The sequence below is a fragment of the Pteropus vampyrus genome, unplaced genomic scaffold (genome assembly GCF_000151845.1).
Source record: "Pteropus vampyrus isolate Shadow unplaced genomic scaffold, Pvam_2.0 Scaffold516, whole genome shotgun sequence".
Lineage (NCBI taxonomy): Eukaryota > Metazoa > Chordata > Mammalia > Chiroptera > Pteropodidae > Pteropus > Pteropus vampyrus.
The window spans coordinates 1,356,718-1,382,573 of record NW_011889297.1 but is presented as its reverse complement, the minus strand read 5'-3'; the positions used below and the strand labels follow the sequence as shown (position 1 = coordinate 1,382,573).

Here is a 25,856-nt window from a genome sequence, read left to right as displayed (position 1 = left end):
TATCTATCTATCTTTCTAATCTATTCATCTACCTTTAGAATATGACTAATTTTCATTTCCCCTGCTACTACCACTCAAATCCAACCATTTTCTCTCACCTGGATTATAACATCCTCCTAACTGGTCTCCCTGCTTCTTCTCTTTTCCTTTTGAAATTTACTGCCCACACAGCAGTCAGAATATTCTCTTTACATATAAATCAAATCACGTCCCTATTCTCCCAACTCCCCAATGACTTTTCATCACATAAAGTAAAATCCAAAACTCCTATTTTGTCCTAAGAGTCTTACATGATTTGGCCTCTGAATATGTCTCTGACATTTTCTATACGTCTCCCACACTCTCTACATTATAGTTACACTGTCCTCCTTGCTGCTCCTAGAACACGCCAAGCAGGTTCCCACTTCAGGACCTTTGCACATTCTATTCTCTCAACCTAAAGTGCTTTTTCTCTAGAGATTCACATGTCCTGCTCTCTTGCTTTATTCAGGTCTCTGCTCAATGTCACCTTATTACTTTCCCTGAAACTGTTATCTAAACTAGAACCACTTATTGTTCTTTACCCCTTATAATTATGTATCACCCTCATAGCCCTTATCATTATCTGGCAATATATTATATATTATTTGTTTATTCACTGCCTGAATCATTCTCTGGAATGCAAACTCTTTGAGTGCAGAAACCTTGTTCTGTTTACCACTGTATCCTCAGTGCCTAATAGCATTCAATAAGTAAATGTTGAATGAATGCATAGATCAAAGTGGGGAAAACAGATTTGGTTTATAATCTAGATTTCCCAGTAGCCAAAATGTTATATTTATATGACTGCTTCTTTAAGTCTAGCAACATTAAGTCATATAATTCAATTATTTGTTCTTCAAAATCACCCTGTTTTTACATTTCTTTTAAAAAGTTACTTTTGAAATAAATGGATATTACCCATGAATTTCTAATGTTTTCTTCTTCATCGTAATGACATAGGAGAGTGATTTTGCTTTTCCTCTATATTTGCTTTGCTTAGACAAAAATATTCATCAGAAATTATTTTATATTTTATAGGTCTCTTAAAATGTGTTAACACTTTGGTAGATACTCTGTTTAATTAGCTGTTAGCATTTAAGAAAAACTGGAAACTACAAGGTTAAGATTCTAGTTATAGCTTTTCATGTGACCTTCAATAATTTTTGAATCATCTCTGGGCCTCAAATTTCTTACCCTTATTAAGGGTAAGCTACATAATATATCAAATGCTTATTCTTGTTCTATGAATGAAGATAAGCATATGGCAAATATGCTCTATTTTTTATTATAATTCATGGTAACACAATTTGAGATTCATCCCATATCTCCCTTTCTGTAGGAACCACATGTCCCCTCACTTAGAATTGGGGCCTATCAGCCATATTTAAACCACTTAATCTTGTCCCTCCAGCCATAGATAATCAGATACTGGATTGTTATCTGATCCAAAATAGGTGGATCAGAACTAGGAATTAGGACTCAAAAATGCTCATGAGTCTCTGCTGATTGCCTGAATTTAGAATACATAAACTTGGGAGCTCTAGGGTAAGCCACGTTTGGCTATGTGCTGAAGGAGTGAGAAGAATAAAGCAGACAAGTTGAAAAGAAAAGCGATAAACAGGAGACTCTGTGGCCCTGGAGATGGGGAAGGAAGAGATAAAGAGGGAGGAAAGCTCCCTTAGCCATTGACAGCTTTTTATTTCTAGTTATACTTTCTCATGTGCCTGGGCTATACTTTCTGCCCTTGGGTTCCATGAGAACCTCTTAGACCCTTAATATAAATTCTTTTTCGTTTGTTTGTTTTGTTTTGTTTTCATTTAGTTTGAAGTGACCTTTATTATTTGCAACTAAAACTCCTTAATCAAGACACACAAATGAATCAGTGGCCAACAAACAAAATTAAGCACAACTTAAAGCTCTAGACATCTCATACAAAGTGTCCTTGTCCAAGTTTCATACATATTTGGATTAATCCTTAGTTAATTAGAAAATTCATTAACCAAGATATTTTATCCAATAGCCTTTAGTTAACTGAATCTCTGGGACTACCTAGATTAGAAATATTCATATTCAAATGTAAATACAAAAGTTCCCTTACAAAATCAAATAATTAAAAACTTTTTTTCTAAGCTTCTGCCCCCCTCTATTAGCCCAGACTATTAAGAATTAAATAGATTTCACTAATTCCTATTCTGTATTGGATGTTTAGCTATGAGAAAAGTGTTACATGAATATTCAGTCTCTATTCCTCTCATCCGTGGTAAAAGGGGTGGGAGATGGAGAGAGTTCAAATAAGTTAAAAAAAAATCCAGAGGGCTAAATTTTTGTTCTAGTTTATCCAATGACCTCTGTTATTACTTCTAAAATCTAAGATCTGTAAGTGAAGAGCAATGAGTTACACAGCAAAGGCAAATTATCATTACTGTAAAAGGCATGAAGCAAAGAACTAGCTTTTTTTCCCCCTCCCAAAAGAATATCAATAGTAAATAACAAACTTCTAGTAATCCTATTATTAGGTGTAGTTGTGCTCTGACCTGGATAACTTTGACATTCATTCCAGTTTCTTGATTGAAGAATTCCACAACACCAGAAACGGTGGTTTTAGAGCTGACTGCATCATAACATAAACAGAACAATTTTGTATCAACATGCATGCATGCATTACATGATTATTACTTCAGGACTGAAGAAGGACATCCTGAAGCTACAACACCAACACTATTAACATATTGAGGCTACTGACTGTAACTTTTAATGCACACTTTACTTTCTTACCCTGATGAACTGATAAGAATTTGTAAATGCACAGAATTTACATGCAAATAATATTGCTATGGTAGTTTTTAAAATTCCTGAAAACAATACACTTGCCCCAAAACTATTGCCCCAATTTTGCTTAACTATTAACTGATGTTCAAATCTCTTTTCTTGTAAACAGCCCAATGCAATTAATATCCTAATTATCCTATACTCAACAGAGCACTTAGAAGACATTTTTAAGAACATAAAACCTAGATGTTCCTACCTTCATCCCTTCTAGCACTTATTTTATTTCAACATCAGTGCTTTGATAGCTAGTAAAGAAGCTCTGAAATTCCTAACCTCTGGCAGGACTCTGGCTGTTTCTCTTGTGGAATGTAATCTATCACCAGCATTTAGTAGACACCCTATTGAAGACATTTTTAGCATAAATACTCTATTAAGTCTATCACAAATTTTTATTAGTGGGGTTGAATTAAGAATATTTTATTGTACTGCAATTTAGATCCCACTGATTCAGAATTTGTGATAATTCAGACCGGAGATGAGATTAAATTGAACTTAGTATTACTTATGAACAAAGAGTTTGCTAAAGCAAATTAATAATGTAAACAAGATAGTAGAGAATACATTGAAACTACTTTAAAAATGCTTCCAATCAGCTTTAAATACTTAAAAAATATCTTACATATAATTCATTGTTATACTAACTATGAATCATTCTCATCTATTTATTAAAGCAATATCCCTAAGGGTAATGCTTTGTTAACCTAATTCTGGTTACTATATATACAAAAGTGTCATAAAACTGGAGTTCATAAAAATATTCTAAAATTCAGAACTTCAACCATTTTAGAACTATTATACCAACATTATTGCAAATTAAGAAAAAAATTGAAACATAAAATCTAACATCCATTTTTCTTATACCTCTACTTTTTCTCTTCTTCTATGGAATCACAGGTATCTTTACCAATTTGGCAGCAACAATATAATACATTAAATCTGTTAATGATGAGCAAATACATCTAACTAAAAATGATAGCCTTGAAAGTACACAGAAAGAGAAACAATTTAAGGATATATGTACACATTTAGAGTTTAAACTCAGCAAGAATAATTAAATATATTAGTATATGATATATACCCAGTCCTGCAAAAGGAACAACTAATAAGTAACGAGATCGACTTATATATGACCAATGGAATCAAATTTATTACTTATGTCACATCTCTTATGTCAACTAGTTTTCAATTTGTAAGATAAATAAATGTAGTTCCAGGCAGGTAGATGCTAAGAAATGTCACAGAATGTAAAAAGAATGCTTTGAATTCTTCAGTTGAAAGATGCTTTATAAAGTATAGCAATAAGACAGAATTTAAAAATAGAGCAGATATACCTTTTTTATTCTAAAATGAAAAAAAGTATAAATATATAAAGTTTAGATGCTAAAATGTAATGAAGAACTCCAAACTTCTCTGAATGAAAGGATCCTTACTTTTATTCTAGAAATATCTAACTTCTTTTTATTTACAATAAAGAAAAATAATTATTTTTGAAGTAAAAATCTAGTGATTCAAAAATTGTCTGAGTTAGACACAGAACTTGGGTTAGTCTTCTTGTTGCTATTTCCAGTCAAACCACTCAGTTTCAAATGCACTTTATCTGATATGATTCAGCTTTTCAGACTATGACAGAAAAACTTTACTGAATAACTTTTTTAAAATATAATCTATTTTGTAAAATTCATTTAAGGGCCACAAAAAAAAATAGGTCATAAGTGACAGTGAGATCAAACCAATATACACAGTGGTTAGGAAAAGTAAAAATGAGGTACAGAAAGTGAACATAATGAGGAGGTATATGATTCAGGGCTGTGAAAGGTTATGGAGACGGTAATACTATACAGTATTTTTATTGAAGATTGTTAGAAAACATCCATTTTCCTCATTATTTACAATGCTAAAATTCAATTTCAGGTTTTCAGGTAATATTTATTGAATTTTAAAAATTTCTACATAAAGCTTCTATTTCAGTAACAAAATCTCACCATCAAATCCCTGAGGTGTATTGTCATTAGGAGAAGAAGAATGAATCAGATCGCAGGGGAATTTTGGGTAACACCAGTCCAAAGAGAGTTGACAATTCATAATATAAGATGTGATATTAAGAGAATGATAACTGTGTGAGACCATCCCTGTGAATTTTAGTTTACAACTTATATGTGAAGGTTTGGTTTTGTTTGTAGTTACCGAAATTTAAAAAGGAATTGTACTCTCCACTTTTTTTTCCCTACATTGAATTGGTTGTGGTGTTTTTCACATAATGAAAAAAGTTATGTTTCAGTAAAATATGCTCCAAAAAGAATTGTTGAATCAAAGCTATTTTTTTTTTCCTATAAGCCTCCATAATAAAATTAAGAAATGTGCTCAGCTGAGCAATTTGTCAATCCATTGAAGTAATAAAGATGACACGACACTTAAGAATACAATAATAGGGGATTCTAGTCAAGGTGGTGGATAAGGTAAATGCTATGCTCACCTTCTCCCACAAAAACATCAAAATTATGACTAAACTACAAAATAACCATCATTGAAATTCACCTTAAAGTGTGGCTGAACAGAAATCCTATAACTAAGGATTTACAGAAAAAGCTACAGTAAGACTGGTAGGAGGGGCAGAGAAGTGGAACAGGCTGATCCCACAACCAAGTGTGGCAGTTTTAAAATGAGAGGGATATCTCAGCTGCAGGGGGGTCCCCCCTGAGGAGCAAGGGGTCCCCACTCCACAACAGGATCTCCAGCCAATGGTTCCAGTGCTGGGAGAGAAGTTCCCATAACTTCCGGCTGTGAAAACCAGCAGAGACTGTGGTTGAGTAAGACAGAGGGCTGCTAAAGTCTCAAGTGTTCCTCTTAAAGAGCCCACTCACAGACTTACTGATAGACTCACTTGCTCTGAGCTCCACACTGAAGCAGCAGCTCGAAAGGCACCAGGGACATACTTGGAGGAACTGAATTGTCTGGCTTCAGGATGAGGGCTGGAGGGGCATCTTTCCCTAGACACAAATGCTAGCAGAAGCCATTGATCCTTTGTTAGTCTCTCCCCCCAACCCTGCCTGCACAAGCAGATGAGAATCACATCTGAGTCTCTATCAACCTATCTAATACCATTCTCCCTGCCCTGGTGATTACCTGAGTCCCTGCTCCACCCAAATTGTAAGCCCACACAAGTTACTTCCAGTGGCTTTCCATACAAACAGCCAGTCCTGGATCATGCTCCAGACTCTCCTAAAATCTCTCAAAAATTCACAAATCCCAAACACGCAGTATCTAGACTTGGTGTGCCCCATAACACTTGTTAAACAGCACAAGCCTAGCACTAGTGGCAAGCCTCAGATCCAATAGTGGCAGCTGGCCTCAGATCCAATCTTAGACTCTCCCAGGCACCTCCAAGCCCAGCACATGTGGCAAGCATCTGCAGATCACTGTACTTTGTAGGTCATATCAAGTGGCCCATGGCAAGGCACAGACAGCAGCTGACCTAGGCCTGCACAAGAGTTCCTCTCAAGAGCACCAGAAATAACACACCCGTTGACCAATTTCAGACCATACCAGAGCACAACCCAACCACCTCCACAAAGTACACACCCAAAGGGCATACTGGGAAAGCACTAGAGCCCTGCTAAACTGAATCCTGCTGCATTGGGTCACCCCTCCACTGTAGTCATGGCTAGTCCTTATAACAAATAATTCTGAAGGTCAATCACTCCCATTGACATGCCAACAGCAATCAAGGCTCAACTATAACATAAGAGACTCACCTGAAGCACCCAGCTCAGGTGACCAGGGAGATTGCATCACAGAGCCCCACAAGACACCTACTACGTAAGGCCACTGTGCCAAGAACAGGAGACATAACAGCTCTACCTAATACACAGAAACAAACACAAGGAAACAGCTAAAATGAGGAAACAAAGAAACATGTCCCAAATGAAAGAACAGAACAAAACTCCAGAAAAAGAACTAAACAAACTGGATACAAGCAATCTACCAGATGCAGAGTTCAAAAGACTGGTTATAAGAATGCCTAATGAGCTCATTGAGAACTTCAACAAAAATATAGGAAACATAAAAATAGAGATAGAAAACATAAAAAAAAATTCGGAAATGAAGAATATAATAACCGGATTAAAGAATAAACATTAGAGGGATTCAGCAGGAAAATATATGAAGCACAGGATTGCATTAACTATTTAGAAAATAAGGTAGCAGAAAATGCTCAATCAGAACAGCAACCCCCCCCCAAAAAAAATGAGGATAGTTTAAGGGGCCTCTGGGAAAACATCAAGCGTACCAACATTCCCGTCATAGGGGTACCAGAAGGAGGAGAGAGCAATGATTTGAAAACCTATTTCAAGAAATAATGATGGAGAACATTCCTAATCTGGTGAAGGAGATAGACATACAACCCCAGGAAACACATAGAGTCTCAAACAAGATGAACTCAAAGAAGCCCACACCAAGACACATCATAATTAAAATGCCAAGTTAAAGACAAAGAGAGAATCTTAAAAGCAGCAAGGGAAAAGAAGTTACTTACCAACAAAAGAGCTCCCATAAGAATGTCAGCTGATTTCTCAACAGAAACATTTAAGGCCAGAGGGACTGGCAGGAAATATTCAAAGTGTTAAAAAGGAAAGACCTACAACCAAGATTATGCTAACCAGCAAATCTATCATTTATAATCAAAGGACAGATAAAGAGCCTCCCAGAAGAAAAAGCTAAAGGAGTTTATCACCACCAAACCAGTTTTATAAGAAATGCTAAAAGGACTTCTTTAAGAAAAAGAGAAACTACCTGATATTAAACTATACTACAAGCCTACAGTGAGCAAAGCAGAATGATTCTGGCACTAAAACAGACACAGATCAATGAAAAAGAATAGCGTGTCCAGAAAGAAATCCATGCCTGTATGGTCAATTTATCTATGACAAAGGAGGAAAGATTATACAATGGAGTAAAGACAGTCTATTCAATAAATGGTGTTGTGAAACTGAATATACATATGCAAAAAAAAAAAGAAACTAGACCACTTTCTAACACCATATGCGGCAATAATCTCAAAATGAATTAAAGAGTTATACATAAGACCCAAAACCATAAAACTCCTAGAAGAAAACGTAGGCAGTCAACTCGTTGACATTGCTCTTAATAATATCATTTTTCTGATGTATCTTTTCAGGCAAGAAAAAGAAAAAAAAAACAAATAGGACTATATCAAAGTAAAAAGTTTTGCACAGCAAAGGAAACTATCAACAAAACAAAAAGACAAACTACTGAATGGGAGAAGACATTTGCCTATCAGTCAGACAGAGAAAGAGAAATTCCACATGATTTCACTTATATGTGATAAGAGGTTAATATCCACAATTTAAAAATAACTCATACACCAAATAAACAAACAATCCAATTAAAAAATGGGCAGAAGACCTGCATAGGCATTTCTCCAAAGAGGGCATACAGATGGCCAACAGACATATGAAAAGATGCTCAAGGTCACTAATCATCAGAAAATGCAAATTAAAATAACATGAGATATCACCTCACACCTGTCAGAATGGCTATCATCAATAAATCAAAGAACAAGAAGAGTTGGCAATGATGCAGAGAAAAAGGAACCCTCATACATTGTTGGTGGAATTGCAAATTGGTATAGACACTATGGAAAACAGTTTGGAAGTTTCTCAAAAAATTAAAAATAGATATACCTTTAGACCCAGCAATTCCATTTCCGGGTATTTATACAAAGAAATCCAAAACACTAATTCTAAAAGAAATATGCACCCCTATGTTCACTGCAGTGATATTTACAGCGGTCGAGGTATGGAAGCAACCTAAGTGCCCATCAATAGATGATTGGATAAAGAAGCAGTACATATATACGATAGAATTTTACTCTATCATAAAAAAATAAAATCGTAGTACTTGCAATGACATGGATGTTAAGTTAAATAAATCAGACAGAGAAAGACAAATATCATATGATTTCAATTATATGTGGAATTTACAGAACAAAATAAACAAAGAAACAAAATGAAAACAGACACACAGATACTGAGAACAAACTGGTGACAACAAGATGAGAGAGGTATTAGGGATTCTGCAGAAAAGGTAAAGAGATTAAGAAGTACAAATCAGTAGTTACAAAATAGTTATGGGGATGTGAAGAACAGCATAGAGAATATAGTCAATTACATTATAATATCTATGCATAGTGCCAGGTAGGTACTAGACGAATTGCGGGGATCACATTGTAAGTTATATGAATGTCTAACCACTACACTGTACACCTAAACTAATATAAAATAATATTGAATGTCAATTCTAATTGAAATATAAAAATTAAAAAATAAAAAATAAAAATATTTTTTAAAGAAAAATAAAAAATCATGAATAATAAAGTGGCAATAACTATGCTCATACATATTGCCATTTCATTATTCATATTATTCATTTACATTAAATATTAATGGATTAAATGCGCCAATCTAAAGACATTTGGTGTGGCAGGTCTTTGGAAACATGGCAGAGTGAGAGACGTCCTCAGATCTCTCCCCTTGAAACAACAATAAGTTGAATATCTAAAACTCAGCAAAAAACACCCAAATTGCACACAAGCACATCTGAACAGGGGATCTGTGCATAAGAGCTACCACAGGTCAGAACCCCAGGTGTCGGGCAGTAGACCAGGAGAAATAAAGGAGCTGCCTCTCACAGCCCCTGGAGCTACATGTATGTGGAGGTGAGGAGGAGTGGTGAGTTCCCTGAACAGCCCTGCCTGGGAAAGCTATGAGCTTATCGAGGCCGGTGGGCAGCAGGGCTCAGTCAACAGGGCAGAAGTCAGAGAAGCGGAACAGAAGAGAAACAACAGTTGATTTTCACTGGCTGTGGTTGCAAAACTGAGGCTGAGCCACAGCCCACAAACCCCAACCAAGAGGGCCCCACCCCCCATACATTCCGAGACCCAACACTGTGAACCCCAGGGGAATCTGAGCAATCGCTGCTGAAACACTTGCTAACACTGGCAGGGACTGAAACTTAGGGTAGCAAGCGTGATTAAATATCAATCAGAAAATAAAAAAGGCATTTTTAAGGCTTTATATGAAGTAAGGATCCAAGAGGCTTAGACGCCACCTACTGGAAACCAAAAGACAAGCATCTTTTTTGCAGCAGGCTAAGGAGAGACTTTTATATAATAAATCTTTCTGGAAAAACAGCAGAATACATTTCCATTAATGCCTAGATAGAAAAATAGTCCATTAAATACTCTGAACAACCAAGGAGACAAGGCACCTCAGAAAGAAAGAAAAAAACTCTCCAGAAAATGAGCTTACAGATATAGAAATATACGACTTAAATGACAGAGAATTCAGGATGGTACTTCTGAAAAAACTCAATGAATTCGGAAACAAGTCATATAAAAAATGTCAGGAATTGAAAAAACAACGAGATAAGAAGTGTGAGGAGACTGAAACCCTCAAAAAGAACCAAATAGAACTTCTAGAGATGAAGAACACACTGCAAGAGTTGAAAAATAGCAAGCTTGGGAAATAGAGTCGACCAAAGCAAGGAAAGGATCAGTGATATCGAAGACAGAAATCTAGAAATAAATCAGAAGGAAGAAGAGAGAAACTGAAGAATGAAAAGTAATGAAAAAGAGATTCAAGAACTAGCTGATACCATCAGGAGAGAAAACATAAGAAAAATGGGCATTATCGAAGGCGAGGAAAAGCAGCAGGGAATAGAAAGCATTTTCAGACAAATAGTTAATGAGAATTTCCCAAGTTGAAGGAATGAACTGGAGCTTGGAATTCAAGAAGTCAACAGAATATACAATTGTCTCAACTCAAAAAGGTCTTCACCAAGACACACTGTATTAAAATTATCAAAAATCAATGACAAAGACAGAATTCTCAGGACAGCCAGGGAGAAGAAAACGTAATTTATAAGGAAAAACCCATAGATTATCCTCGGAATTCTCAGCACAAACCTTACCAGCCAGAAAGGAATGGAATCAAATATTTGAACTATTAAGTGAAAGGAATAACCAGCCTAGAATAATGTATCCAGCTAAGCTCTCCTTTAGATATGAAGAAGAAATTAAGACCTTTCCAGACATTCAAAAATTGAGGGAATTCTCTACTACGAAGCCTGCACTGAAGGAAATACTGAAAGGGGTCAGCTCACCTAACAAAAAAAAAAAAAAAAGACAAAAAAAAAACGTAATTAGGAGTAAAGTGACTACCAGGCAAATAGAAGCAAAAGAGTGCAACTCTTACTAAGAACGGGGCATTATAAGCTTAAATAATAAGAAGATACTTGTTATAACAAGATAATAATGAAAGTTCAGCATAAATAGGGACCAATTGAGTAACAATGACTGAAAAGAGGAGAATTCAAAGATCCAAATTTGCAAACGGGAATGGAGATAAGGCACGCACAGAAGAAAATGGATGACAGTATATATATATAAGTATCCTTTACATATTTGTAATGGTAACCGCACACCAAATTCAGAACTGAAGTGTATAAAATAAAATGAGAAGGACCAGAGGGAAAACCCACAAAAGCCAACCAAAATAAAGAAAACAGAAACATAAGGACAAGGAAGCAATGGAAACACTGAGCTACCAAAAAGCAAAAGATAAAATTTCTATAAGAAGACCTAATATTTCAATAATCACCTTAAATATAAATGGATTGAATTCACCAATAAAAAGGCGCAAGATGCAGAATGGATCAAAAAAAAAAAAAAAAAACAATATGTACCTCCAGGAGACACATCTCAGATCCAAAGACAAATATAGACTCAAAATGAAAAGGTAGAAAATGATATTTCAAGCAAATGGCATTCAGAGAAAAGGGGAAGTAGCAGTGCTAATATTAGATGTAATAGACTTCAAAAAAAAAAAGGTAAAGACAGACACTGAGGGACACTTCATGATGATAAAGGGATACATGCACCAAGAAGACCAAACATTTATTAATATCTATGTTCCAAATCAGGGAGCCCAAAATATGTAAAGCATTTAATAACAGAACTAAAGTGAGAATCAGACCAAAACACTATTGTAGTACGGGACCTAAATACCCCATTGTGAGATGTAGACATGTCATCCAAACAGAAAATCAATAAGGAAATAACATCCATAAATGACACATTAGACCAACTGGACATAATTGACATTTACGAGCCTTCCATCCCAAAACAGCTGCTCATACATTCTTCTCTAGTGCCCATGGAACATTCTCAAGGATTGACCACATACTGGGACACAGAGATAGCCTCAACAAATATAAGAGGGTTGAAATCACACCAGCCATATTCTCTGATCATTATGCTCTGAAACTAGAGATCAACTGTAGAAAAAAATCAGAAAGAACCACAAATACATGGAGATTAAACAACATGCTACTGAAGAATAACTAGGTCCGAGAAGAAATAAAAAGAAATCAAGAGATACATAGAAATGATTGATAATGACAGTACACCATATCAAAACTTTTAGAACACGGCAAAAGTGGTCACAAAGAGAAAGTTCATATCATTACAGACTTATCTTCAAAAACAAGAATGAGCCCAAATAAACAACCTAACACTTCATCTTAAAAAAAAAAAACTAGAAAAGGAAGAATAACTGAATCCTCAAGTCAGCAGAAGAAAAGAAATAACGAAAATTAGAGCAGAAATAAATGAAATTGAAAACAAACAAACAAAAATTTTAAATGCAATGAAGAGCTGGTTCTTTGACGAAGCCCTGGCTAGACACACTAAAGAAAAAAGAGAAAGGACACAAATAAACAAAATCAGGGATGAAAGAGGGGAAATTACAACTGATATCGCAAATATACAAAGGATCATACAAGAATACTATAAAAAAGTATATAACACCAAATTTAATAACCTAGAAGAAATGGACCAGTACTTAGAAGAATACAATCTTCCTCGACTGAATCAAGAACTGGAAAATCTAAATAGACAGATCATAAATAGAGTATGGAAATGGAAACAATCATCAAAAACCTACCAAAAAGTCAAAGTCCAGGAACAGATGGCTTCATCAGTAAATTCTACCAAACATTCGAAGATTTAATACCTATTCTCCTCAAACTCTTCCAAATAATCGAAGAGGAGGCAATACTTCCCAACACATTTTATGAGGCCAATATTATTCTAATACCACAACCTGGTAAAGATAACACACACAAAACAGAAAACTATGGACCAATATCTCACATGAATACTGATGCAAAAATCCTAAATAAGATATTAGCAAACCAAATATAGTAAGATATTAAAAAAAATTATACACCACGATCAAGTGGGCTTCATCCCAGAGGCACACAGGTGGTTCAACATACGCAAATCAATTAACGTGATACACAACAAAAAGGAATTAAAATATAACGATCATATGATCATATCGATGGATGCAGAAAAAGCCTTTGACAACATACAGCATTCATTTATGATCAAAACATCAAAACACTTAACAAAATCGATATAGAAGGAAAGTACCTTAACATAATAAAGGGCATACATGACAAACCCTCAGCCAACATTACACTTAATGGTTAAAAACCTAAAAACCTTCCTTCTTAGATTAGGAACAAGGCAAGGCTGTCCACTATCACCACTCTTATTGAATATAACATTGGAGGTCCTAGTGAGTGTAATCAGACAAGAAGAAGATATAAAAGGCATCCAAATAGGTAACGAAGTCAAACTGTCATTATTTGCGGATGACATGAGTTTCTACATGGAAAACCCTAAAGAATCCATAAGAACACTACTAGAAACAATAAGCAAATACAGTAAAGTCTCTAGATACAAAATCAACGTTCAAAAACCTTCCTATACTCTAATAACAAAGTGTTAGAAAAAGAAGTGGAAAAAATAATTCCTTTTGCAATTGCAACAAAAAGAATAAAATATCTAGGAATAAATTTAATGAAACATGTGGAGGACCTATATAATGAAAACTACAAGATCCTATTAAAATAAATCAAAAGAAATACAAAGAAATGAAAAGTTATTCAGTTTTTGGTTTGGAAGAATTAACATAGTTAAAATGACCATATTACCTAAAGCATTATACAGATTTAATGCAATCCTCATCGAAATCTCATTGGCATTTTTTAGAGAAATAGAACAAAAAATCATCAGATTTGTATGGAAGCACAAAAGACATCGAATTGCCAAAGCCATCCTGAGAAAAAAGAATGAAGCTGGAGCCATCACTCTGGCCGACTTCAAATTATACTACAAAGTGACAGTAATCAAAATGGCGTGGTATTGGCAGCAAACAGACACACGGACCAGTGGAACAGAATTGAGAGTCCAGTAGTAAATCCATATTTATATGGGCAAAGAATTTTCAACAAAAAAGCAAAAACATACAATGGAGAAAGGAAAGCCTCTTCAATAAATGGTGATGGGAAAACTGGAAAGCAACCTGCAAAAGAATGAAACTAGACTGTTGTCTATCATCACACACCAAGATTAACTCAAAATGGATTAAGAACTTGAATATAAGACTTGAAACAATAAAATGCACAGAAGAAAACAGGAACTGAACTTAAGGACCTTGGACTTAAAGAGGATTTTATGAATTTGACCTCAAAAGCAAGGGAAGTAAAAGTTAAAATAAATGAATGGGACTACATCAAACTAAAAAGCTTCTGCTCAGCAAAAGAAATCATCAACAAGGTAAAGACACAACTATTCAAATGGGAAAATATATTTGCAAGCAATGTCTCCAATAATGGTCTAACATCCAACATATACAAAGAACTCATACAAGTCAATAATAACAAAAAACACAAATGATCCAATCAAGAAATGAGCAGAGAACTTGAACAGACACTTCTCCCTAGAGGACATACAAATGGACAACAAGTATTTTAAAAGATGCTCAACATCGCTAGCTATTAGGGAAATGCAAATCAAAACCACAATGAGATACCACCTCACACCTGTTAGAATAGCTATAATCAACAGGACAAGTAATAACAAGTGTTGAAGAGGATGCAGAGAAAAAATTAACCCTCATACATTGCTGGTGGGTCTACAAATTGGTACAGCCACTATTGAAAACAGTATGGAGGTTCCTCAAAAACCTATGAATTGATCTACCATATGACCTAGCAATCTCTCTACTGGGTGTTTACCCCAAAGACTTGAAACCCCATATCCAAAAAGATATTTGCACACCGATGTTCATAGCAGCATTATTCACAGTGCCCAGGACATGGAAGCAACCAAAGTTTCCTACGATTGTGGTACATATGTACAATGGAATATTACTCAGCCATAAGAAGAGATGAAATACTGCCATTTGCAAATACATGGATGGAACTTGAGATAAACATGCTAAGCGAAATAAGCCAGACAGAAAAAGTTGAAAATCACATGATATCACTGATATGTGGGATATAATCCTAAAAGCAACAAATGTACAGGACAAGCAAACAGAGACTCATGGACATAGACTATAGAGTAGTGGTTACCAGAGGGTAGGGGTTGAGGGAGGAGTGGGGAGGTAGACCATTAAAGGGGGTTAAATATAGGAGGGTAGGGGGAGATTGAAGTGGGTTAAGGGGATCAAATATATGGTAGCTGAAGAAAACTGGACTTTGTGTGGTAAACACACAATAGGATATACAGATGTCAAATTATAATGTACACCTGAAAATTATATAATTGTTTTAACCAATGTTACCTTAATAAACTTTATTTTAAAAAAATTAAAAAATAAAGACATTGAGTGGCCAAGTGAATTAGAAGACCCTTACATATGTTGCCAACAAGATACTCACTTCAGATCGAAAGTTACATACAGACTGAAAGTAAAGGGATGAAAAAAAATATTACATAAAAATGGAAATTAAAAAAAAAAAAAGCTGAGGTAGCATTACTTATACCAGACAAAATGACTTTAAAACAATGGCTATAACAAGAAAGAAAAACCCAGTAATTCCATTTATGGGTATTTATCCAAAGAAACCTAAAACATTAATTTGAAAAGATATGCATCCATATATTCATTGTAGCATTATTCGCAATAGCCAAGATATGGAAGCAACCTGAGTTTCCATCAATAGATGAATGGACAAAGAAGAAGTGATACACATATACAATGGAATATTACTCAGCCATAAAAAAGAATAAAATATTTCCATCTGCAACAACATGGATGGACCTGTTATTATGAGAAGTGCAATAAGTCAGACAGAGAAAAACAAACACCATACTGTTTCACTTATATGCAGGTTCTAAAAAATAAAATAAAAAACAGAAACAAACTCATAGATATAGAAAAGATTTTGATGGTTACCAGATGGGAGGGTATTGAGGAGATGGGTGAAAAAGAGGAAGAGATTAATAAGTACAAATTGGTAGTTACAAAATAGTCAAGGGGATGTAAAGTATAGCATAGGAAATATAGTTAATAATATTGTAATAAGTATGTGTGGTGTCAGATCGGTTCTAGATTTATTGAGGTGATCACTTTGTAAGTTATATAAATGTCTAACTGTTGTACACCTGAAACAACCATAATATTGTATGAATAGTCAACCATAATTGAAAAATTCAAAAAGACATTAATACTTTTAATACAACATATTTAAAGACAATTATAACTTATGGATACAACATTGGTACTTGGTGTAATGCTGCTCTACTTCTCGACTCAGTAATATGGTATAAGTATTTAGTTATTTATTATATAGCGACAAAATTGACAATTCCTTACCCTATTTCCATGCTGCCACCATGGAGATTTAGCAATTTACCTAAGATGTGTGCCTGCCTTAAACCACTATAGTACTTTGAAGTTGATATAAGGTAATTTTAATTTTCTTAGCAGCTTGCCTATTATTTGAATTTACTAGTTCTCTTTCCAAAGATCTTCTCTTTTGATACTAAAATAAGCAGCTGAGAACAGAAATGTGCAATACTTGCTGAGCAAAGGAGACTAACCACAATGCCTTCTGAATATATTTTGCTTTCTGTTAAAATCATGTTGAAAGTATATTAAAACAAAACAAAACAAAACAAAAAACTAACTCCTCCCAGAGTTCACTGGTCAAGTGCCTTGATTGCACTTGCAAAATTAACTATTAATATTATCTTATAGTGTGGCTATGACACTCTAGGTAATTGCTCTTGAGTATATGGCACCTTTGTAGACATTACAATAGAATTCTAAATTGGATCCAAATTACTGCCTAGTTTTAAAAGTACGTGAAGATGAACTACAAGTACCCACATAGTACATTATTATTTCAAATAATCCGTACTTGAATTCATCAAGAACTTTTCCAAAACAAAAATAATCTTTTCGGAAATCTAGCAACTAGAATCATATCAGTTTGCCAATTCACAAAACAAACAATATTTGCTGAGGTCCAAGATTGTTCTGCAGTGATACCAGAATTATATTGTGCTTTACACGATACCCGAGGGAACCTCAAAGCAAGAAAACTGCCAAAGCAAAGCATTTTACCAAAAAAAACTATTTTACCAAAGGAAGAGAGTCAAATAAAAGAAGGAACCCATCCTTTTTTTGTTTGTGCACATAAGTACCTTACGATCAAAATTACCAGTTAATTTAAATTCATTCCACTTTTGAAAGAGGTCAACTATAATTTTTTCAACCATTTTCTTTTAACAAAACAACTTTACTCCTCAAAGATAATATTGCTAATTTTCAAAAAGTGCCTTACAACTTTAGATCCTCATCTAGTTACTCTGTCCAAAATATCACTTCGGGTCCCTCATGCCAATGTTTTTTAGAAGCAACTATCCTCAACTCCAGCTACTCCAGGAAGATAGATTATAACACATCCTCGCTTTTATTAGGAACATTTTAGGTTTCATCATATTTATTTTAAAAGAGGCATGTCATTCTGGGTGAAGAGTAGTTAGTTCGTAAAATCTGTTTCCCTTGTTATCAATCAGCCACTCTATTTGTCCACTTCAAGACTGATGCCACTTTAGAAGTCAAATGGAGAGTTTGCTAGTATGTTTTTATTATTATCATTATTATTATCATTATTGTTATTATTGTTATTATTATTATTTAAAATAAGTACTGTCTTCCTAAATCTTTTATGTCAGGAGTCAGAAGTCAGACACACGACTTTCAGAAGCTCTCAACACGGGAGAAGTAAGAAAACTAAAGGGGTCACACCAGTCGCCTGTTCAAGCCTTGAGGCATGGAACGACAGCTGCCTGAAAATCCACTCTTGAGAAGCCTGTGGGCAGGCTCTTGAGAACAAGAACAGGAGAAAAGGGCGAACTCGGCACTGAGAAAGTCTTTCCCCAAATTAGGTATCAAGCTACATGATTGTACGTAGAATTATCAGCATTTATGGCATCTAAGAAGCAGAGCCAGGCCTTAAGCACCGACACCGCATTCCTGGACGCCGGGGCCGAGACCAGAGAGTGGTGGTTTTGAGAAGGAAAACTATCTCAAAGGAAATAGGGAGCCGCGAACAGAGCAGATGTACGAGAGGCATCAGAAGCTTCTGCAGGAGAAAGCAACGCTTTGGTCGCCTCCCGGGAGCCCCGGAGGCAGGAAACGTGCCCCAGCACCGGGCTAGTGCGGTGCCACTACTCACCCCTACTCTCCTACGGTCCCCGTCGTCACCCTGCTGGACTCAGCCCCTGCAGGGGGAGCCCCTCCCCCGCCCGCTGCCAGGGTTGGGCTCAGCGGGCGAGAGGAGGCGGCAGCGCAGGTGTCCGTGAGCGGGGGCCAGAGACGCGCCCCAGGAGCAGCTGGGTGCAAGGGAAGCAACCTGGTGCCTTGCGCTCCCTGGCGCTGCCAACTTCACCACCATTGACGTAGAGGGGCGAGGGGAGGCAATGGAGGGAAGGCCGTCGCCTAGCAGCCAGGACCCTCCCGAAGTACTAGGCCCGAGCTTGGGCGGGACTGTCGCCCCCGGTCCACTCAGCGACGCGACCCCCAGGCCTGATTCCCGTCCCTCAGCCCCTGCGGCCACAGAGCAGCAGCGGCTCCCTCTCGGGCGGTGGTGGCAGCTGCATCCTCGTGCTCCTCCTCCTCTGGCGCCGCTGCCTACACACAGCCCCGGCGGTGTTACAGCCGCGGCGCCCTGACTGCTGTCTCCTAGCAACCGCGCGCATGCGCCCCACCCCCGCCAGAGACCGCCGCCAGTGCTGGCGACACTGTCCGGACTCAATCCACCTATGAAAGGGCTCAAAAGCCTCCTTCTTAGGGCCTGGATGAAACATCGTCAAGGTAGGGGTGAGGTGGGAAGAGGCCGGGGGACTTGAATATGACCGTCTCCTGGCCCCTCGACAGTCACCTTGGTGGTAAAGAGCGACAGTTCCAACAACCTCCTAACATATTCTTTAGTCTCTCCTTCTCCACTCCAATCCATCGTTCACACGGGGTTCAGGAGGAATGTTCTAAATAATTTCTCTGATCATGTCACTCATCTGCATAAGTCCTATGGTTAAGGGAAAGCCTCCCCAATAAGGGCCTAATAGTTCTTGACTACTGCAACAGCATCCTCTCTGGTCTCCCTGCCTTTAGACTTGTCTCCCTTCAATCTGTTCTCGTATTTCTACCAGAGAGATCTTTGTGAAACATAAATCTCCTACTCTTACTTTCCTCCTTTTTACAGAATGGGCTTTTGAGTTAGAGCCAATTTTGAATTTCTGTCCCACCACTGAGTAGCTATGTTTTCTTCAGCTAAGATGCTTAACCTCTATGAATCTGCTTCATCTGTAAAATGGGAATAATTTTAGTACTTACAGAATAGATATAAGGATTAAATTAGAGCATGCACTTAACATATATAACTTACTCTGGCACAGATTAAGCACTCAGTAAAAATTAGAGCTATTTTTCAGTAGATCTTATTGCCTATAATAAAGGATAAAGTACAAACTCTGTAACTTAGCAGTCGAGGTCCTGTCATCTAAGATATTGCCTCTATTTTTCTAGCCCTATCTCCATTCCACTGCTCCTGCAGCATCTAGTCACAGACCAGTCCTTGCAGTTTTTGAAATACATCTTTATCTATAAAGTGCTTACACATATTTCCCTAAGGTTCATCTGAGGAAGAAATCTATGCAAACTCTCCGATTAATTAACATATAAGCATCCATGATCATTCTCAAACTATACATGTTAATTTTAAAATATTGACACAGAAATGACATGTAGGTAGTGACTGTTTACAAAAATTGTGTGGTTTTCTGGGGGCTTATTTACTTGATCGTTTTGAAATTAGGCTTAGAGTTTTTGTAATGTGTAACGATAAAAATATGTTCAGCAATTTTGAACTTAATGCAATGAATAAATACATTTATAAACATCATATGCTTTGCTAGATGTTTATTTAATAAAAGGTTTTAACATTTTAGAAAGTATAAAAGTAGCTGTACCATGTGTAAGATGTCTCAGAGGCCCAGAAAGGACTGCTAATGAAAATTTAGTGGAGGGCTCAAATGGAATATAAGACTAAAATGAAAGTTTATGAGGACTAGACAACCAGAAAATATTGAAGAAAGAGAATAATAATTGGAAAGATGAAAAAGAGCAAATCAAAGACCAATTAAATAGAAGCACCAGATGGAAATAATCAACAAACTGTAATTGACAGGAAAGATCATAACATAGAGAATATGTATTATAACTGTGAATATGGCAGTGAGCTTGAATAGAGTTCTCCCACAGATCATATTTTTTCTTCTATATGATACAGACATGCCTTTTGGGTTCAAAGGAAGACAATTCCATAATGTTCAATCTTTTTCAAGGACCATCAAGGGCTCACAGGGACAGATCTCTAACAGAATTTGCTTAGATCTTCAAAATCTGTATTTAGTTATATAAAATCTGTACTCTGTACACTTATTGAACTCATTACATTCTATAGCACATATTTATTATGATTACAGTGAAACAGAGGAATAAATATTTAAATTTTGTTAGTCATCTTTAATTTTTCCATATTCCTTTCTAGATATAGAAATGTGTCACTGCTTCACTTTAACTCCTTCAGTATTTTTCCTGGAGTCTCAATATAAAATCTGAGCTCCTTTACACACATCAGCCTATCTGTCTCTTCTATGTTGGTGAAGTAAAAACTCCTGTCAGCAAAGAGAGACCTATCCACATCGGTATGTATAGAAAATATTTATTATTGAGTAAGCACAACACAGTATATGTACATAGGTAGCCTTCAAGAGACTGCAGAGTGAGGATAAAATTCCACACAACTTATACAGTAAAGCAAATACAAAGTTCACTTGTGAACTGAGGTAGCTATTCTTTTAGTTAATTGGCTTCCTCCAAACAAATAGTAAAACTCGTTATCTCCCCCAAAAGACACCTTGAATCTTCCTGGAAGAAAAACAGTTATACCTGGAGATGGGTTCCTGTAGTAACTCTGTAGACATCTTTACATTGCAAAAGGTAATGTGGCTCATGACCTTGGAAACATGTCTACATTATAAAACTGGACACTGAGCCCTTCTAGTCTCTGGAGAAATTTATCTATATTCCAAAATTTAAAGAAAGGATTTGGGCTCACTATGTTCCCCATGAAGACACTCTAAAAAGTTAAGGAAAGGAAGATACTCTTTTTTACACACCTTTATTTACTTTTACATTTCAGTGAGTTCTTCCAAAACAGAACTCCATGCAGGCACAGTAGATGGTGCCTAGTAGATCATAAGAAAGTCTTCCTTAAATAAGAAAGTCATAGAAGACTTTGGCATTGCTCTGGGTATTGATAGATGAATTAGAATTTTCCAGAAAGGGATAAAAATATTCCATGCAAAGGAAAAGTATGTTTAAAGGTCCAGGAAATATGTAAGTTCATGGTATGTTTGGTTAAAGTAGAAACATTTGACTTATACATACTATATTTGTGCTTAGGGGTTGAGAAGCATAGGGTGTAATGGAGTTGAGTACAGAGAAGTAGGTTAGAGACAGATTATGAAATGCCTTAAATACCATCTCAAAGAGTTTGTACATGTCTGTCTATATATGATGGCTAAAATAAGGCAATGTACTAATACTTGTTTGGGGGTCCGGGACAAATATTAGACAGTACCTCAGCCCCAAAGATCTTATAATCTGATGGATGCAGGAAGACGAAATAACAAATAACAAATAAAATACCACAAGTGGACAGATATATTTGAGAGGGAGGAAATAGGATTGGACATAAACTTTATATAAAGTTACTGAGAAAAGTTCCTTGGATGATTTCCTCTTGACCTATAATGTAAAAGTTCTCCGTAATTGGAGTCGTTCCTAGAATTCCATACACTTGAAATCTGTGTATGGTGTAGTTCTTCCTCACTTTGTTCCCTGTTTCCATTCTGGCTCCCCTGAAGAAAATCACTCGGACATTTTAATGCAAATTGATGTAGTGTCTCATCTCACCACTTGGCACCACTTGACAATCCTTTCACTTTTTCTTGGTCAAGCCCTCTCCAATTATTCTCATCTATTATTTCGAACCTTATTCATTCTCCATTCTGACTGATGATTTCATCACCCACCCTTCAAACCTACCACCCAACTGATTACTTCATCACCTACCTTTCTTAAAAATTTAAAAACTCATTCTTCTCACCTATATTCTGCATCTGCTCCCATACTATACTTTGATCCCTTCGGTCTCACATAGACTGTGTAAAACTAGATCTTCCACCTGACTTTCTGATCCTTATCTCAGCAAGAGATCTTACTCTATCACTTTTTCTTTCAGTGTCAATACCTTACACCTCTCTCTCTCTCTCTGTTGACTCATTCCCCTCAGCCTATAAACATACCCAAAACTCTTCCATCCTTAAAAGAAATACTCTTCTTTTATCCTAGAGCCTCCTCTAGTTTTCTTGAAGTCTCTTCTCTTACCTTATTGCCTACCTTTATCACCTAGAGGTCTCAAAAGTGATTCCATTTACTGCCTCTATTCCTTTACTTCCCATTCACCTTTCAACCATTGTAACAGGAATTTCACCTACAACTCTCTAATGAAACTTCTTTTGTTAAGAACACCAATTACTGACAAATTTCTCTATGCAACAGGCACTTTTAAGCCCCTTTCTATTGGACCTCACTGCCACATATGATAGTGTTGATTATTTCAGTATGCTTGAAATCTTCTACTCATTTGACTTCCAGACACATTCTCCTTTTTCTTTTTCTTTATTTTTTTTCATTTATGTAACATTCATAGGTTCCTCTTCTTCTACCTACCTCTTAAATGTTTCTATTATCCCATGATTCTGCTCATGGACTATTGCTTTTGTTCTCCTTTCCACACTATTATCTATACATGGATAACTTTCAAATCTATATTGCTAGTTTAGACCTCCCTCATGATATCTCAATCAGTAGATCCAATTGTCCACCAGACATCCTCACCTGGATGCCCTCCAAGCAATTCAAATTCATTTTTTTTGCCACAACTGAACTCATCATCTTCCCATGCTAATGTGTTCTTCTTTTTTGTTAAGGAAGATCCAAAAAAAAACAATCTCACCAAAGAGAGACCCTTTTATCACACAATAAATTCACCTTCTCACAGAAACATTAAATGACTAGAATATGACCATTTTATGTAAGTTATGTCAAGACTGCTGTACCTTTTTCTGAAAAAATAGGCTGCATATATGTACTAAGGAAGAATAATTTGTATCACTTGAATAGAACAGAAGCTCCATGAGGACAGCGATCTTTGTTTTTTTTTTTTTTTTTTTTTTTTTTTACTGCTGTATTGCTAGTGCTTGGAATAGTACTTGGCACATAGTAAGTCCTCAATAAATGAATTAGCCTGTATATCTCCTACTTAAAGAGCTTTCATTTGGGAATTTCACTAGATTGTAGCAGAATATATACATATGTATACATATATTCATGTTAATATTCATAGATTAAGGAGGAATGTATTCTTTTTGTATCTGAAATGAGGCAAAAGGAAATCGTAACTGCATTTCACCTAGCTTTCTGCCTTGGGAAATAGAGAAGGAACTGGTGGGATAAAAACACTTCATCTATCACTTGAAATAGTCCTTCCTTAGAAATTTGGAATGTAGACTAAGAGATTTTGGCCTACTTTGGCTGCTTTCTTATGCTGAGTGGTGTACACTTAATAACTATTGGCAACAGCCATTTTTATGCCATATGGTCTTGGAAATAGAAAAAGTTGGTCTGCTATGAAAGATGAAGCAGACACACAGATAGATGCAGAGATGATAAAGGGAGACTCCAGATAACAGTTAAGTCCCTGGTTCCAGCTTATTCCTTTAAAATCACCTGCCTTAATGATCTTGGGTTTTATAAGAAAGTCTATCTTCATGCTAAATTTCTTTTGTTCCCCAATCTAGTTTGAATTGAATTTCTCTTCTTTGCAAAAACAAACAAATAAAAACCACACTGTTCTCCCATATCATATTGTTTAACAATCCTGTGCCTTTGCTTATTCTTTTCTCCTTAACTGGAGAACTATAGTTTCCTTGACAACCATTTTGCCTGAATAATTCCTATTTTAGCAGAGAAGGTAGAACTCAGGACCCCTCCTTGTACCTGTTTTTGTTTTTGTTTGTTTTTTGTTTGTTTTTTATCATGCTCTATCCTCATTTCGTTCCAAGAAAAAGGAATACTGACAATATAGGTAAGATGGCATGATTGTGACTGGGTCAGATTTAATAGCAGGTAGGATCATTGTCTGGAAAAATGTCCCATATCCATGCATGGCCCTTCCTTATGTCTCTTCTGTCTCTGTTGTTGTGGATATTGTAAGAGAGCCGGTGCCTACATTATAGCAATTTCAGCTATGCTATACTTTCTCTTTCTCTCTTTCTCTCTCTCTCTCCCCCCCCCCCCCCACACCACCCGCCTCACTTCCTCCCCCGCTCTTGCCTTCTCTCCTTCCCTCTCCCTGTCTCCCTGGTATTAATTCAGATTCCTGTGCCTTGTGGCTGGCCAGAAAACAGTAACAATAACATTTGGATCTGAGCTTGGGAATAGAAGTACCATCAGGGAACCTCACTTATGTTTTAAGTTGGCCACATTTAAACCACGTTTTCTCATCACTCTACACCAGGAAATATTTTGTGGAGACTCCAATATTTAGTAATCACAGTTGTAGCTAGTATTAGGAGGAAAAGAGATTCTGTCCTGAAGCAGGAGATCCCTTGGTGAATGTAGACTGAAGGGATGGCTATATTTCTACTGAAACTAGATTAGAAGGCAGAGTCCCACAAGGAGAAAGGAAAGTTCTCCATATGGGCAGCCAGGAAAGGACCCTTTCGATAGAAAGAAATTTGGTGTATTTATTGGAAAGACACATCTTTCTCTCCCATACCCACAACCCTCTCTGTCTCTCACTTGAAGCTGAATAATTGTATATTTCTCCAAGACAAGTCACATCCTGCTATGGCAGGAATATTTAGATGATAGAAGAACATTTGTTTTTCTATTTAGTAACCAAAGCCCGGATAATTCAAAAGCTGATGGAAGACAATACTGCCATGAATCTGTTTGGTAAGTGCCAATTATAGTGGCATAGAACTTAAAAAAAAAATTGAAATTTGACAAGACTTTAAAAAAATAAATATGGAAGCTCATTTGATCTCTTGACAATTTTACTCAGTTAAATTTTATTTAATAGGTTATAGACACTCACAATTAGTTCAAATTGACAAGCATACAGCTGCAGTTAAAAGAAGCTTTTGTTCATTATTTTTTCCCCTGTTTACCCTCTATCCTTATTCCCCAAGCAGTAAGGGTGGTAACAATAACATGGGAACATTATTTTTGCTTGGAATCATCATAAGCACTTGGTCCTACATTTTATGAGTGTGGTACTGAAACTTGAGAAAAGTGAAACCTAAAGGAGACTTGAAGTTGTATGAATTAAACTTACAAAGTATTAGAAAAATTACAATCCCAGTGCAATGGAACCAAGTATGTGGCTGTTAAAAGAAACCAGAGTACACCCATGCATCTGGGTGATACTTC

General features: G+C 36.3%; 2 protein-coding genes across 15 annotated transcripts in view; one reads left to right on the top strand and one right to left on the bottom strand.

Annotated features, from left to right (window-relative positions):
- Positions 1–18,953, bottom strand: part of ZC3H12B (zinc finger CCCH-type containing 12B) — a 344,821-nt gene extending 325,868 nt beyond the window's left edge. For 8 of the 13 annotated variants that reach the window (XM_023524990.1, XM_023524991.1, XM_023524986.1 and 5 more), the window contains exons 1-2: positions 18,469–18,953; positions 2,556–2,632 (exon numbers count right to left, since the gene is read on the bottom strand). The gene's annotated coding sequence lies outside the window, so the exon portion shown is untranslated. Of the gene's footprint in view, positions 1–2,555; positions 2,633–3,711; positions 3,762–18,468 lie in introns of those variants that run through there. The other 5 variants (XM_023524992.1, XM_023524996.1, XM_011383374.2 and 2 more) reach the window with 2 other exon arrangements.
- Positions 18,954–19,011: 58 nt separating this feature from the next.
- ZC4H2 (zinc finger C4H2-type containing) overlaps positions 19,012–25,856 on the top strand; it is a 71,044-nt gene continuing 64,199 nt past the window's right edge. Inside the window, exons 1-2 of one of the 2 annotated variants that reach the window (XM_023525007.1) lie at positions 19,014–19,106; positions 25,320–25,379. The gene's annotated coding sequence lies outside the window, so the exon portion shown is untranslated. Of the gene's footprint in view, positions 19,107–25,319; positions 25,380–25,856 lie in introns of both variants that reach the window. The other variant, XM_011383371.2, reaches the window with a different exon arrangement.